The following is a 5,904-nucleotide window of genomic DNA, read 5'->3' as shown; positions in this document are numbered from 1 at the left end:
GATCCTCCTTGCCATGCGAACCCACCTCATTCTCCTTCGTCGAGTCACCCTACCATTGCTTCCGCTATTACACTCGAGGACCTCTCCAAGCGGTTTGATCGTTTTGAGCAGCAAGGCTTTGAGCGGTTCAACAACATTGATGCATTTTTGCATCAGATTCGTCAGCGCCTCCATATCTCTCATCCTACTCATACGCCTCTCGATCCCGACACTTCTCACAATGACAATTACTGATCTATTTTCATTTTATTTGTTTTTATTTATTTTTATTTTCAGTTGTACTTTTATTTTTATTTTTATTATTTTTATTTTTATTTGAGAGACTTCTTATTTTAGGTTGTCTCCTTGAAATAAATTATTATCTTGAAATGTTGAAATTGCAAGTTTGACATCAAAACCACAATTTTTTGTGAGCTTTTAAGTATATAGAGCATATTTTTTATTTCGTGCTCATTTTATTTTTGGTTGTGACTGTGTCAACTTTATTTTTTATTCTAGAACTTGCTTCAATTATGCATGTTGAGACCACATTATTGATTTGATATACTGAGGTGATAGAGACACTTAGGATTTAACCCCTAGTAAACCCCTTTGATCCCAACATAATATTTTCTAACTCGTCTTTATTAACTCGTAACCCATATGTATGTTGTAAAATTATCTTTGTTATTGACTCCCTTTTTGTTGAGATTTGATTTGGTTAGTTTTCTAACCATGTTTTTAGAAACACAAAAATATATATAATTTTTTAGCACCTTTTCAGCTCTAATTCATGCAGTTTCATAATAATTTTTGTCGAAATTCGTACTTTAATTATAAAATAATTAATTTGCACTCAAATTATTAACATATATAATTTTAATTATTTTATAATAAATTTACAAAAATTTGGCTTATTTTTTACAGTTTTGCATAAAAGATGAAAATCGACTTGGCAGTCACCTTGAGTATTCATAAAGGCCTCAGATCAATAGAACAAGTAGAGAAAGGAAAGGAGCACACTAGTGTGGCTTCAGATAAATACTGGATTTGTTTTCTAGTTCCTTTCTCTTTAATTTTCTTGTTTATGTTGTGATCATGAACATGGATATTTTTTGTGTTGTTATTCTTGATTTAATTAAAATGACTTAAATTTAATTAATGTTAGATTGATTGCAAACTGTTCGTTTTAATTATTAAAATCATGTTTGTGTTTTGATTAGGTCTTGGTAGATTGTTCAATTAAATAAAACCATGCTTAGGTTATACTTACATTACAATTGTGTGGTAACAAATAAATTAAGTATTAATCATAATGAAATTGTAATTAATTGTCACAATATTTAATTGGTGTATGTTTAATCTTCTAAGGCAGATGAAGGTTAAATTAGCGACAATATTAAACGATACATTAGCATTGCCTAACGTGCAAGATTATTGTGATTAAATTGTTACAATGTAGAAATAGATTGTTACTTCACTTAACCTTATACTTGCTTATGAAAATTGATTAATTGTTTGAATTGACAAAGTAATATGTTCAAGAGATTAATTGGTTTAGTAAGTTTGTGTTAGGATCGACCCGATTAAGCAACAAGTAAAAAAATAGCAGAATAAATTGAGAAATTGAACACACAAATTTAACGTGGAAGAACCCCTCCAAAGAGGATAAAAACCCACGGGTAAAGATAATTTTACTATAATGGCAAAAGAACGAAGACTACAAAAGATGGAGATAAAAAACTAAACCCCGAAAACTCAAAAGCAAAGAACCCTCAAAACATAAACACAAAATTCTCTAAACGTGTTATGAGTTCTAATATCTAATGTGTTTTTTCTAAGGTTGTAAAAGAGCCTATTTATAGGCTAAATTCATAGGTCAAATAATAATAAAATAATCTAAACTTGTCAGTGTTCGATTGAAACAAATAAACAGAGTTTAACTAGAAGATTATTCTCAAATTTGACTGAAATAGGAGTCATAGTTAACAAATCTCCACCTTGACTCATATTTCCACAACGCCATCTTTGCCAGAACCCGCCACTAGCCTATCTTGAACCATGCAGGGAATTAACTGGGTCGAATCTGTGCTTAGAAACCGAAAGACTTCTAGCCTTCGACTTGTACACTGCCAAATCAACACTACCCCGGGTTTGATTTTCACGAACACAATGCCCTAACTTTTCAAAACCTGCATCCAAAAGAGAACCTCTCTTCAACGAAATTGTCATACATTTTTCCTTCCTATGACCAAGTTGCCTTCGTTCCAAACGAGTTGACTTCGACTCTGTAACGGAAGAGGGACGTCCGATTTCACCTGTCACTGTAGAACCTTCCAGAATATAAAGATTTCCAGTTTTTTACTTTTTAACAAAATGAGGGCTCCACGGGATACTTTAATGTCGCTCGAATCGATGTTGATTCTGCATCCTTTCAAGTCTAAAATACTCAATGAGATGAGATTCTTTTATGAATCAGGTATATACCTAACATTTGAGAGTATCCTAATTGTTCCATCATGTATCCTAATTTTAACAGTACCGATACCAATTACCTTAGTAGATGAATCATTTCCCATGCACACAACTCCACCTTCAATCAAATTGTATGTGGAGAATCATTCTTTATTGGGATATATGTGGAAAGAACATCTTAATCTAAGACCCACTCGGGCGTGAGCTTTGAGTTATCACTCGTTGACACTAACAAGAAATTATCACCGCTTTCCTCGGCCAAATTAGCACCAGCTACATCTTCCTTGCTACTCTCAGTAGCTCTTTTATTTTGTAGCTTATAACAATCTGCTTTGACGTGACCTAACTTTTTACAATAGTGACACCATTTGTCTTGTTTCTTTGATGCTACCAAAACGGAAGCTTGCCTATCTGCCTTGCTATCCAAACAAAACTCGTTGTTGAGTTTGTCTCTACTCAAAAAATGACCCTTCACATCCTCAAATGAGAGTTTGTCTCTACCATAAATCAGGGTCTCCCTAAAAGACTAGTATGAAGGGGGTAAAAAGCAAAATAATAGCATAGTCTGATCTTCATCGTCAATATGAACATCAACATCCTTAAATCATTTAAAAGAGTAATGAAATAGCTTATGTGATCTCTAAGAAGCTCACCTTCGTTCATACGAAACATAAATAGACGTTGTTTCAACACTAAACGGTTAGCTAGAGACTTAGTCGCATAAAGAGTTTTTAACCTTTTCCACAAGGCGGATGAGGTTTTCTACATCAATACCTCCTATAATACCGTATTCGCGAGGCACAACTAGATTGCAAACAATGCCTTTTCATCAAGATCTTCCCATTCTGCTTGATTTAGATTCTCAGGCTTTTTCCTGGTAACAACCTTTTCTAAGCTGGTTTGAACTAGAATTGCATTCATTCAAATTTTCCACAGATTGAAATTTGTCTCACCATCAAACTTCTCAATTTCAAACCTTGTTGCTGCATATCTGAATGGGCTGATCTATCAAAATTGAACTAGCTCTGATACCACTTGTTAGGATCGACCCGATTAAGCAACAAGTAAAAAAAATAGCGGAATAAATTGAGAAATTGAACACGCAAATTTAACGTGGAAAAACCCCTCCAAAGAGGATAAAAAACCACGGGCAAAGATAATTTTACTATAATGGCAAAAGAACGAATAGTACAAAAGATGCAGATAAAACACTAAACCTTGAAAACCCGAAAAAAAAACCTTCAAAACATAAACACAATATTCTATAAATGTGTTATGAGTTCTAATATCTAATGAGTGTTTCTTCTAAGGTTGTAAAAGAGCCTATTTATAGGCTAAATTCATAGGTTAAATAATAATAAAATAATCTAAACTATTCAGTGTTTGATTGAAACAAATAAACATAGTTTAACTTGAAGATTATTTCTCAAATTTGACTGAAATAGGAGTCACACTTAACAGTTTGTATGTGCATTAGTTAGCAAAATACCAAGTTGCCTTGAAATTATTCGTAACAACATGAACATCAGTTTAGTAATTTTAAGTTAAAGAATGTAATTGATCTAACACAATAATTTCATATTGATTAAAACCTATCTTTTACAAATTGAGCATTGGATTATTTTACTTTTTTTATTTACTTAGTTAATTTAGTTTTAGTTTTTAGATCACTTCTTCAAATAAACTATTTTTTTCACCACCAACTTGTTTAATTTTACATTTCATTAATATTTTCTTTCACAGCCCCTATGGGTACGATAATTCGACATTTACTTGTTACTTTATTACTTGTTAACGAGTGTGTACACTTGTACATTTCTATAGTTTCAAGTTTTTGGCGCCATTTCCGGGGACTATTTTAAAAGACATTAATTGTGAAATTGTTAATTTTTCATTTTTGTTTTATTTTTTCTGTTAATTTTAATTCCATTTTTTTGTATTTGTTTCTAGTGTTTGTGAGTATTGATCAAATTATTGAGTTACTCCCCATAGTCCTTGAAATTGAAAGGACTTTCAGACAAAGGAGAAGATAAACGAACCAAAGAAGGATCGAAGAGATGATTTCAAATATCAAAGCCAAAATCAAGGAGGAGTATTCGCTTATAATACTCACAATCTGATCATTGTTGCCAATGATAAAAACTGTGTCATTCGACAATATGTCATTCGACTATTCAACGGGCTCAATCTGAGTATTGTGAGACATGAAACTGAGGCACCGCAATTCGAATTAAAGCCAGTCATGTTCCAAATGTTGCAAAATATAGATCAATTTAGTGGGATGCTTACTAAAGATCTATATCTTCATATTCAACTATTCATGGAAGTGAGTGACTCATTCAAACTAGTCGGGGTGATCGAAGACGCCTTGAAATTAAGATTATTTCCATACTCCTTAAGAGATAGAGCACGAGCGTGGTTAAACTCGTTACTGTTCCGTTCCATAACTACATGGCAAGAGTTAGTTGAACGTTTCTTAATGAAATACTTTCCTCCATTTCTGACTGCCAAGATTTGAAATGAAATAATTTCATTTCAGGAACTTGATGAAAAATCTTTATATGAGGCATGAGAGCAGTTCAAGGAGTTATTACGAAAATGCCCTCATCATAGCATTCTTTATTGTGTTCAAATGGAGACTTTCTATATTGGTTTTAATATTCATACTAGAATGATGGTGGATGCTTTGGCAAGTGGAGCCCTTCTTTCTAAGTCTTACAATGATGCTTATGAGATTATTGAAAGAATTGCCAATAATAACTATCAGTGGCCAACTAACCGAACAACCTCAGAAAGATGAGTAGTTGAAGTACATGAAACGAACAGATTTGCTTCTTTGGTAGCCTAGGTATCCTCTATGTATTCTATTCTTAAGAACATAATTGTTAATGATTTCAATGGTAATTTGACAAGTCAGCAGTCGAACCAGTTCAAAAATATTTCTTGTTGAATGCTGTGGAGATGGCCATTTCTTTAAAAATTGCCCATCGAATCAAGATTCAAAATATTACATGGGAAAGCAAAATTGGAATGGTCCACAATCAAATTATTACAACTCTTCATGGAAGAATCATCCAATTTCTCCATAGAGTAATCAATGGGCGGACCATAACGACTCTTCTATGCCATCTCGACCAAATTATCCACCAGAATATTTTCAACAAGTGTAACAACCCCCACCAACTGAATATTCAAGTAATCTTAAGAGTTTGCTGAAGGCGTACATAGCAAAGAATGATGAACTAATCCAAAGCCAAGCATAAACATTGAAGAATTTAGGAAACCAAGTGGGATAGCTAGCCAATGAGCTTAAAAGGAGATCCCAAGGTATTTGGCCGAGCGGCACAGAAAATCTGAGAATTTCGGGCAATGAACATTGCAAAGCAGTCACTTTGCCAAGTGGAAAGACATTGGAGCCCAAGGTGGTTGAGGTTCAAGATGAGCCTGTTG

General features: G+C 33.4%; 1 non-coding gene across 1 annotated transcript; it reads right to left on the bottom strand.

The window, feature by feature from the left end:
* Nucleotides 1-4,963: 4,963 nt before the first annotated feature.
* Nucleotides 4,964-5,070, bottom strand: LOC121216880 (small nucleolar RNA R71). Its single transcript, XR_005913089.1, has one exon. It is a non-coding gene; the product is annotated as a small nucleolar RNA R71 (small nucleolar RNA).
* Between the last annotated feature and the right edge of the window lie 834 nt (nt 5,071-5,904).

Source organism: Gossypium hirsutum, chromosome A02, assembly GCF_007990345.1.
Source record: "Gossypium hirsutum isolate 1008001.06 chromosome A02, Gossypium_hirsutum_v2.1, whole genome shotgun sequence".
Lineage (NCBI taxonomy): Eukaryota > Viridiplantae > Streptophyta > Magnoliopsida > Malvales > Malvaceae > Gossypium > Gossypium hirsutum.
The sequence above is the reverse complement of the archived record's forward strand: the minus strand, read 5'-3'. Positions and strand labels throughout refer to the sequence as shown.